We start from the raw sequence: 10,937 nt of genomic DNA on the forward strand, positions 1-10,937 counted from the left end.
GCAGACACTTGAAATGGTTCCTGTTTTTTTTTTTTTTTTTTTACCTTAATAACTGTTGCCACTGCTCTCTGTAGAATGCCCTTTCTTTCTGAGAAGTGGGTTTCCTTAACCATATCTCAGTCTTTTTGCAGAACTTTTCAGTCACTTTTGGTTATTTAAATAGTTTGATTTAGTTTATTGAGACCCAGGGCCAGCTTCATGGGTGTGTGATCTGTGCAGAGTTGCAAAGAGCCCTGTGCTCAGAAGGGCCCCATGCTTGGTTAAATGATTGATTGTCACTATCTTGAAATTCCTAAGAATTTTCTCTTTAAAGTCATGTTTTGTAAGTGTAGTCTGATGGGACAATGGTGCATGTGCATGAGCCGAGAAGACACATGCAATATGCATGTCTGCCATTCTTTGCCACCCCATTTGCACATAGCATTTTCGATGTCCGTGGGCACAGAATTCCCATGGACCCATGATGCGTGGGAGGTCAAAGTGAATAAAAGGTAAGGGAGTTCCATCTATTATTCAGCAAATGGGGTCCCTGACAGCACCAAGAGGCCACTCTTTCACTCAAACCAGAACTTGCTTTGAATAAGAAAGAAGACAACGACATTCTAAGAAACAAGAATGTTCAAGAAACCCTATCATATTCTTTCATACTTGTTGAACTTCTGTGTATTTGGCAAGCACTTATGCTGAAAACGATGACAAAGTAGTAAAGGGTAAGAAAGGCAACATATAATTACTTTTTCTTTAAATCTTACTTTACTCATCAGTAAGCTGAAGGTAGGAAGTGTTGTAGAAGATGCACATACCAGAAAGTGAAATGAAAACAGCTGAGTTCTGCTACGAATGAAATACATGTGCATGCATGAACTACAAAATCCGAATTGTAATTGTACTGATTCCACATATGAATTAAAAGGTTCATATCTGGATTTAAAAACAACATAATGATGAATGGTAAAGTTCATGCTAATAAGTCAAATTTAGATTTTTTCTTTACATTACATAACAAAAAAAATTATGGTACGTTGAAGAAGAGGCTGCAGAAAGATGGAAAGAGCTTTATATTTTAGTAGACTTAGGATCTTTTTTTTTTTTAACTGCCTTTTGAACAAGAAGCCCCATATTTTCCTTTTGCACTGGGCCCCACAAATTATGTAGCTGGCCCTGATGCCAAAGATGAAAGAAGAAAATGTATTGGGGACATTTGATGTTTTTGCTTATCAGCATTCATTCACCCTTCTGTTAATAGTCCCTGATTTTCTGGGGGCATCCCCTATGAGTCAGTTTTTTAGAAAGGAGTTGACTTGACAGCTGGCTCTACGGGTGCCGTGAGGCTCAAACCTGGCCAATCAGAATATTTCATTTTCCTGGTCATATTGATTGGTTTGAACCATGTTTGGTCTATACAAATCCTACGACTTGTATAAGAATTAGCAGGAAGAGATTCTCTGCCTTTTGTTGCTGGAATGTAATTCAAAGGGCTGTGAGCCTGAAGCTGCTGGAGGTTACCATGTGGAGTCTGAGAATGGCCCAGGTGAGAGATGGATAGAAACCAAGTCCTGGTGATACCATTTGAGTCTGGATCAACCTATGCCTGAAGTTAGCTAGATGTACACCTGGAGTTAGTTATGTGAGATCTTTTATGTTCAAGCTAGTTTGAGTTAGATTTTGTCTCTTAAAACAAAAACAGTCTGATGCAGCATGCTATATGCTCTCATTAAGGTTTGTGTAGAACAGATATCTCCAAAAGTACATACAAAATGGCCAAGAGTGAATATCCTGCTCAGGGAAGATTATGAAAAGGCCTTTCATTTATAGCTTTGTACTGTTTTCTGGTGTTAGATTTCATAAAGCAGATATTTATTACTGTAAATCCAGAAAAAGCAATAAACATGTTTCTAACTTGGAGGAAAATCAGTGACGCTTAATCTTTAAAAAAATTTTATTGTGGTAAAAATACATAATATGAAATTTATGATCTTAACTCTTTTCAAGTATATAGTTCAGTAGTATTCAGTATGTTCACATTTTGCAAAACAGCATGATGCTTAATCTTAATGTAATAATTTCCCAGATGGACACAAAAGCAGATGTCTTAAAGTAGATGCTTCCTAGAATTGTTTAGTAACGGGAGCCAGTATTCTGATGCCACCTTTTTTACAGAATGACATGGGCATGCAGAATAGCCCTGGAGTCATAACACAGGCCTTTCACCAGCAATTTCACTGGTTGGTGCCATGTAATTATACTGCAGAATACAGCAAATAGAAGATTAATGAGTTTGGCCTTACTAGCCACCTAAAGGTGAAAAATTTAATTCTCAAAGTAGGCAATCTTTCATCTTACTGTGTTCTAATGCATGTATATGTGAATAGAAGAAGAAAATTTGGGTTCACAGCAGTATAAAATATGGGGCATTGAGAATGCAGAAAAGTAGTAAAATCAGTCTAAGGTTAGAGCAACTTCACGGAAAGCATTCAAAGAACCTTGCAGAGCACATTTTCACTAGTCCAGGGTCCTGCTTAATGAAATGGCTGTACCATTTCCTTGAAGATAACTAGTGTCAGTGTTTTATGTGTATCATTGTGCTTAGGATTCGAGCAGACACCAGCAATGTCAGGAGGGGCTGGGGGCCAGGATATTGTTCTCTCAGCCTTCCACCCAGAGATGTGTTGGGTCACTCTCAACCTGGTACCCAGTGGGCTGGTCTCTAGCACAGGATCCCATAAACTTGCTAACCCTTGTGTCCATGATCTCAGCTGTCCTTTGCTTCCCTGCCTAGATACTCCTCTTCCCCTGAACAGAAAACATGCATAGTCATCTTCTCCAACTGATTGTTTAATACAGGCAAATTTGTTTTCAGTGTTCTCACAATGAGGTTTTGAATGGACTGTTTCAATCTGACACTGTTTTTTGATGTGTATGTATAGAAGCAAAACTGTTGTTATTTATTTATATTCAGTAGATCAGACGGTTTCTTGGAAACTTGCTCGGACAGGGTGAAACCTGAGGACACTGGCTGAGGTTGAGAGGACAGGGGTGAAGAGGGATCCCCATGAGGCAGCAGGAGCAAAGAGTGAGGGTCTGGGACTCTGGAACACAACCTTTGCTACTGCACCATTTCACTAGGGCAGACCTTTGGGTTGGATGTGGGTTGTTACAGCACTGGGAGGGGGCAAACACGATTCAGTTATCTCTAAGTTGTTATCGTTGTTGTTCTTGTTATTTAAGTAATGTGGACATCAAGTAAAATGTTCAGCTGGAACAAAAGAGAATCCAGTGAAAAGTAGTTCTCCTTCTCATTTCTACTCCTTCTCTTCTGTCCCCAGAGGGCACCACCCCTGGCTTATGCATTCTTCAAGATAGCTTGTGCCCAGTTCAATGCCCTGTGTAATTCTTCACTTTGGTTTTACTTTGGCTTTGACCTATTAAGTAAGGGCCTGAACTGAAATTAGAAGATGACACTCAGCTCTGCATTTTAACATTCTTTCCTTAGAAAAAGTAATGAATAAAGAAGCATATGCAAGAGCTCAAAAGCTGTCACTCTGAGTACGTTAACTCCTGTACCTGTTTTTCACACTTTCTGTGCCATAAAGCTGAGCAGGTGACTGGTACATTCTCTCTTTGTGCAGTATGTGATATTACCAATTCACTGAAAAACAAACTTCAAACTGCTAAAAAAAAAAGCTAGCTTTTAATTATCTTGAGATACAAGTTGCAAGGAGGAAGCCTGACATTGCTCATCAATGAGATCAGTAAGCTGTGAAGACACGTGGCCAGATATGTCTGGTCATTAATGTATACGGTATGATCAGATGTCCTCATAATTGTTATTATTACAGGATCATAAAACTTTATAATAACAGCAAAAGCAAGGTACCTTTGTTTGAAAGGTTAGCCAAAAAAACGAACTGAGCTCATCAATAAAACAGATGCAAGAAGATAAGCATTTATAAGGAATTCTTATGAAAATAAATAAGCAAAGACTTTTTCAATAATGTTCACATTTAAATTAGGAAGTAGGGAAATGAGGTCTTAGTGGATTACTTTAGATTGAATTAAATATTGAAATAAATAATAGTAATGTGGTTCTAATATCTGTAATTAACACAGGCTAGCAATATAGATTGGCTTTCTCAGATAACACTGTGTATTTGGCTAAATTTCCATGATTTATATTTTACAAATTTAAGCAATGGGAACACATGTAATTCTAAAGTGAAGAATTTAAGTTTTCTACACAAAGCAATAACAATGCATTTTCCTTTAAAAAAGAAAAAAAAGTGTGTGTGTCCACACATGCTCTACACGCTTTGCCCAGAGATAATCAGGAAGAGTAGTTTCAAAAGGATCTTTTTCTTGCTCTAGTGTCAGATCTTAAAATAAGATTTAAGGGCTGGAAAGTCTGATTGAGGGGGACTGAGATGTGATTTCTAGTAGTACCGCTTACCAGAGCATGGAGAACAGAAAATGCTGTTTCTGTGTTTTGGAGGTTAGACGTTTCTGGACAGACATATTTTAATTCAGTCTTTTGTTTTGAAATCAAATATATGCTGTAGCTACCTTGAGATGTGCAGTTGCTTATTACAGTTAATGGATTGTTCATCCTCTTTGTCCTTGAGATAATCCTAAGTATGTGCATAAAACCGAGCTCATGCTGCCCATAAAAACCAATCAGCCCAGAGTTGGTCCACAAGGTGTTGAACATTCACTAGAGCAGATGGGAAAGATAATGTTTAATAAAGAGTTAGAGGATTAGGTGGTACGAAACAAGCTAAGAGAAAGGGATAATTTCATTTCAGGTGAACCTCTGTGACATTTCTTGTACCCAAAGATAGATTAAAATGATCCCAGAGTTATGACTTTTGGCTACTTTTTCCCCAGTGCTGGCCCTGCATACATAGTCAGCTTTTGACTCTGCAGGCATCATCACCTGAATCTGTGAATAACTCAAAAGATAGTTTCTCAGGTTTATGAAGATGTATGAAATGAGTCATTCACAAATGAATATACATATGAGGAAATGACAGAATTCTGCTAAATATGTTTATATTTGAACAACTGATTCATCTGAGCGTGATTTAGAATGGGATGTGCCTAAGTTTATATAAATGACAGTTAAAAAGATAACTGTCACAATGTTTACTGATGAGGTTTCCATTTCTCTTAACGTTTAGAAGTTAAATGAAAAATGGATTGTGGATTATAGCCTGAGCAGATTTGAGCCTAAATGTAATATAACAACTTGTGGCAAATGGAGGTAGCAGGAGAGTAGAGCCAACTAGCCAAAAATCCCCTGGAAAGGTAAGGTTAGGAGGCCTTTGAAGGCTTAAGTACAACCTCATTTATTGTTCATCATGTTCACTTAATTAAACGTAGGCTGGGGAGGTGGATTGAAGTAGCTGTCCGTGACATGCTGGTCTGGGTTTTGGCGTTCATTCAGAGGATCACGGGTTCAAGTTGTAGCCATGGACCTCAGAAAGCATTTCAGTGTGTGACCTGCTGAGGGGCTGGAACATCCAGGGGGTGGGCACATCACTGCTCCTGCTTTGTTTTTGGTACTGGAACCTGATCCACGCTCTTTGCTATTATTCTGTTTAGCTCATTGTAAAAGTGGGGAGGCACTTCTAATTTTAGCTTCTTGCAGTCTCAGCTCTAATAGCCTGGAGGAAGTTGCCAAACAAATGTAACCTCTCCTGTTGGCCCAGCTACTCTACCTGTGTTTGCGGCAGGGCTGGCCATTTGGCAGTGAACTTATGTTCTGCAGAAATGTGCTACAGGAGGTGTTAAGCTGAATTGGGGGATATTTCAAACCATTCCTTAAATAATAGAATTGAAATGTTGTGCGGCTGAAGTGGCCTGGGATGGAAAGTTCTGAACCAAAAGTTAGATCCTGGTTTTACTTGAAGATGTAATGGAGCCCTGGGGTATGTGGTTTCAGACTTTCTCTATTTGTTAATTTTGGAAATGGACTTTTCACAGTTTTACTTCCCTTTTGTGTTAAGTCTTTGGTTTCGCTTCTATATGCAACTCTGGATAGAAAACTCAGGATTGTTCTTTTTACCTTGATTCTAGTCAATAGGCCTGGAGGCAAAGCAACAATGATATGGCCATTAAGAACCAAAAATAAAGATTAGTTTTATAATATAACCAGTGTCCTTAACATAGTAACAAACATAAAAGAGCAGGATCCATTTGCCTCCCTGTTCTCTGAACCCTTTGCCTCAGTTCTGCTTTCTGGAGCTGCAAATATACATATATTCTCTCTTAAGTTAGAATTTCAAAATATTAAAGAAAATTTTCTCATTTTTTCCCTAACATTTCTCATTTCCAGGTGAAACCGAAATCACTCATTCATTCAAAAAGTGTTTACTGAGTAGCTTCAAAGAGCAAATATTAGGTTAGAGGCAGTGGGTGATGTAAGGATGATTCAGACAACTATTTCTCATGGACTTTGCTTACTGAGCCATCAACACACTGGCCACCTTTTTCTACATGAAGTATCCCATAATTTGATTCTGGATTGAGAACTCTTTGAGAGCAGAGACCATGGCTTCACCTGAGTATCCCCAGAGCCTGATGTTAGACAAGTAAGTGGATGCTCAATAAATGTTTTCTGACTTTTCTCCGTTATCCTAAAAATGAGTCCCCTAGATCTGATTTTAGTTTTATTCCATTGGCTTGATCAGCACTGAGCACAGTGGAGGCATTATAATGCTTGACTGGATGTGACACAGTGTATGGGCTCAGAGTAGCTCTGTGGTTATTTCATTTAAACTGCCTGGCAATCTTGAGAGGCAGATACTGTTATGGCCAGTTTTCAGATGAGAAAACAGAGGGAGACAAGGGAGTTAAGCTGATTCAAAGCATAGGTATTCTCTAATTTTATATTTGGGCCTTTTTTTCATAAGGACCCTAGCTCTGGTTATCTATCATTTTTCTAATTTTGTACCTGTGCGTTTGATCCCAACGTAGACCTATACTTTTATCCTCACTAAATTATATTTTGTAAGTTTTGTCCTATACTTCTAGCCTCTTGTGTCCTTCAGCAATCTTAATACAGTCATTTTGCCATCTTAGATATTCCTCTCCCTTTGTGCACTTGTTACTAATTAGCTAAGCTTATTATTTCACATATGCAGATGGTATAAAGGTGGAGAGCTGTGTCACCCATGAGAAACCTTACTCCAGGATGACACTGATCTGCCTTGGGTACATTCGTTCAGTTATTCTACCATTTAGTCTATATTTTTACATCTTGACCATAAAGATAACATGAAAACCTTTGCAAAATTAAAGCATATTTTGTTTAAATCAGGCTTTTTTTAATATGGGTATGTAACCCACAAAATATACATATAACACTTAGTCTTCCACATAATAAAGATATAACATTTAGTTTTTTATTTGCCAACCCAGAGAATATGACTTAGTCCAGTTTATATTTTAATCTGTGTACTAATGAATAGTGTTTTTGAAAAACTATATTCACAGATGTAACTTTTATTATCCTTTTTCATCTTTTCATATTTTTCCTTCCCTTCCTGCCTCAACATATCTCTATGTACTCTACGTTTTAAAATTTGCAGGAAAGGTGTATTTAAGAGGCAATGAAAACCTTGATGCAAATTATATTTTCCCAACAGAAACACTTTTTTATTTCAATGTATGCACGCAAAACTTTAAAAGCCTGATTTAAAAATGTATGATGCAACTCTATCATGTGGAGGATGTTACTTAGGAGCTGAATTACAGGATTTGCCTCTCTTTTTCTCTGGCCTTGGGCAATCTAGTCTAATTACAGTCACTTGCCTTTCATTCTGTTTAGTGTTTTTCAGCTATGCATGAAAAAGTTAATCAAAAAATAAAATGAAAAACTGTGATGGCTAATCGAAGTCCCATAGATTTCTACACCAGCCTGTCTTTGGGGATGAACACCAAAATGTTACCTTCAAAGCATCAATAGGTGTACTGTGCCTATTGGTCTCTACTTCTCTTAAAGACAAAGGTTCCTTTAATTTTAGAATTTTTCAAAAGTAGAAAATGAAAAGAAAATTGAGGCTTTTCCTATCTTCATTTATGTCTTACCTGTAATTGTTGGGAGGTTGTATAACCATAGGAGACACTACACCAATAATCTCAGGGATGGGTTATATTTCTCTTTAGAGCAGTTAGAGGAAGGCAATTTACCACCCCTCTTTGTCCTCTAGTGTGCTTTGGAAGGACATTGTGTTAAGAGAATTGCTGATTCCTGGCCTATCTTCTATCTGGATGCCTTGACTAGACTGTAGATCCAAATGCCAACTACTAGAACCAACCCTGGCTGTAGTTTTGTGCATGTTTTTCCTGAAGGGCTGAGATGTTGTCTTAGTTCATTTCAAATTCCTTTTTTGACAACCCTACTGCAAACCAAAAACAATGTGCTAAAATTTGTACTTTTAGTAAATATTATTAATTAACCTTGATAAAAATCACTGAGTTGTTTCTTTGTTCTTTGGGAGAAGGAAAAGGTATGGAAGAGGGATGGAAGATGGAAGAGGCCTGAAATCATCTGGAAGGGTTGGTGGCGGTGGGAATGGTAGTAGTGGCAGAGGTATGGAGCACAAAAACGAAGTGTTATCAATGCAAATTTGTGGCGCATTTAGCTGAGGCTGTCAGACAAAAGATTTCTGGATGGTACATGTCAATTGCTCCTGTGGCTGAAACAACCCCATCTTTCTCAGTTATTTAAAGTGAGTGATGTTGAGAAGCAACATATGCTTCTTTTCCTTCATGCAGAGCAATGAAATTTGGAAATACGTGCTGAGAGAGAAGCATAGTTTTCCATTGCAATTTATCTCTAAGAAAGGACCACTTTCTGGGATAGTGATAATGGTTGCTAAAACCTCATTGAGAAAAATAACTTAATTGCCCAAATTTGGGCTTAGAACATGCTGCAGCTGGCTCAGTAGAGTGGCAAGGGACCATCAGTCTGCTTTGGAGGAAGTGTCATGTTTGAGAATCATGTGGATGCAGCCTTCCTTTACTGATAATTGGATCTCACCAAAGAGTTGTAAGGACTTTCAGAGTAGTATGTACTAGTCACACAACATAGCATTTTAAGTCTCAGAAGTTTTTTTTCCCCCTTTTTGTTTTAAAGCTGTTTAAACTTATTTTTTTAACAAATTGAATAACATGAAAAGTATGTTAGAGTCTATTGAGGAACTCTGTGAATACTTGATCAATAACAGCAATGTGACTAAAGTTGTGCATACTTATGTTTTCTGTAAGCAAATGAAAGCCAGTTAATTCAACATGTAACACTCCTATTTTAACTTCCTGGGTGAGACAAATTTGGTATTCCAAATTTCAGCCAGCAGCTGGCTCAATAACTGGAAAGCCAATTTACCAAAAGTTTCAGCTTTGATTGTTTCAAGGTCATTGGTAGGACATATGAAATAATCAGATATGCTAGGCCTCAGAGAACAACTAACAGTCTTGAGTAAAAGACAGAGTCTGGAGCTGTTGAGCAGGTGAGAAAAGAGAGGTATTTTTCATATCAGATCCAGTGAATTGCCCAGTACTCCACTGAGATCCCTTTGTGTATTATTGTGAAATTTTGGCCACATGAAATTAGAATAATGCTAATTACAAAATCAGCAGTGTGCTGTTATGAAAAGATCATTAACTCAGGAAATCAGGAGACCTGAGTCTTAGTCCCAGCTAATAATCCTTAATCATTATCTTAATTTCTGAGCAATTACTGTTACTCTTTGTTAGGCATCTTTGTTTACATTTTCTCTAGCCTGTGCAATAATGCAGGCAAGAATATAGTATTACCCCACCTTCAAGTTGGAGAAACAATTTCAGAGAGATCAGGTGACCCTCCCACAGTCACCAAGCTAGTAAATAGCAAAATTAAAATGCAGACTCTCTACTGTGTCTTGAGGCTCCATCTCTGCAAAATGCTCCATATTCTTTTCTGTATTGGCGGTTTCTCCTTCTTGGAATACCTTCTTTGCTCATCTCAGTCTGTGCAGCTTTTAGTCATCCTTCATGTTTGTCTCAAGTCTAGCATTCTTAGGGAGGCTTCCAGGAGCGCTCCAAGCTTCTAGTCTCTCCCCAGTGTAACTTCTCGCCCTTCTTACTGCGCTGCTCATGTGGCACCTGCCGACCTAACTGGCCCAATCCCTGTAGCCTTTGGGACTTGCTTCTATTGTGAGTAGTATTTTGAGTGTGACCTCTCTCTCTCTTTCTGTCATTTATACATTTGTAAGACATTTGGAAAAAAAGTTAAATTATAAGACAGCACTATGTAAACTACTACCCCAAATGACACAATTTACCATTTAAAAAATATTGGCTTTAAGTATTTTTCTTTATATAAAGAATTAATTCCCTACTGATCAAATTGAAGTCTACTTTATATACTTTCCAATTCCACTTGCCTCCTGCCTCCCCTGCGGCAACAACTAACTTGAATTTGGTGCCTAACCTTCAAGTCTATGTTTTTCATTTTTTGTTATATATTCTCATATTTGTGATACAAAATGACATTTTGTAACAGAACAGTGTAAATACTGCATTTGCATTTTGAAAACTTGTTTTTTACTCAATTTTTATAAAAGACTAATATCGATACATTTAAATCTAATTTATTCATTTAAATTCATTTTAAGTGCTGTGTAGTATTCCATTTCATGAACATAAATATCTTATTTATCTAGTCCCCTTTTTATGGACATTCAGGTTTGTATATGAAACTTTTTTCACTATATTGGTTTCCCTTTTACTATTAGACACTAAGTTCTCTGATTGAGAGACTGTGGGTTATGTTTCTTCGTGGTTAGGACCATGCCTGCAATTCAATAGGCATTTAATAAATGTATGCTGGGTGAACTGATGAAGCTAACTGGGAAAATGAAGGTCTTCAACTTTCAGGAAATGAACACGATTAGCCG

At 37.6% G+C, this 10,937-nt stretch overlaps 1 long non-coding RNA gene across 1 annotated transcript; it reads left to right on the forward strand.

The window, feature by feature from the left end:
- The first annotated feature begins 36 nt into the window (after window positions 1-36).
- Window positions 37-10,501, forward strand: LOC129050150 (uncharacterized). Its single transcript, XR_008513677.1, has 3 exons — window positions 37-5,301; window positions 6,332-6,587; window positions 8,208-10,501. It is a non-coding gene; the product is annotated as an uncharacterized LOC129050150 (long non-coding RNA).
- The last annotated feature ends 436 nt before the right edge of the window (window positions 10,502-10,937 follow it).

The sequence above is a fragment of the Pongo abelii genome, chromosome 1, assembly GCF_028885655.2.
Source record: "Pongo abelii isolate AG06213 chromosome 1, NHGRI_mPonAbe1-v2.0_pri, whole genome shotgun sequence".
Classification (NCBI taxonomy): Eukaryota; Metazoa; Chordata; class Mammalia; order Primates; family Hominidae; genus Pongo; species Pongo abelii.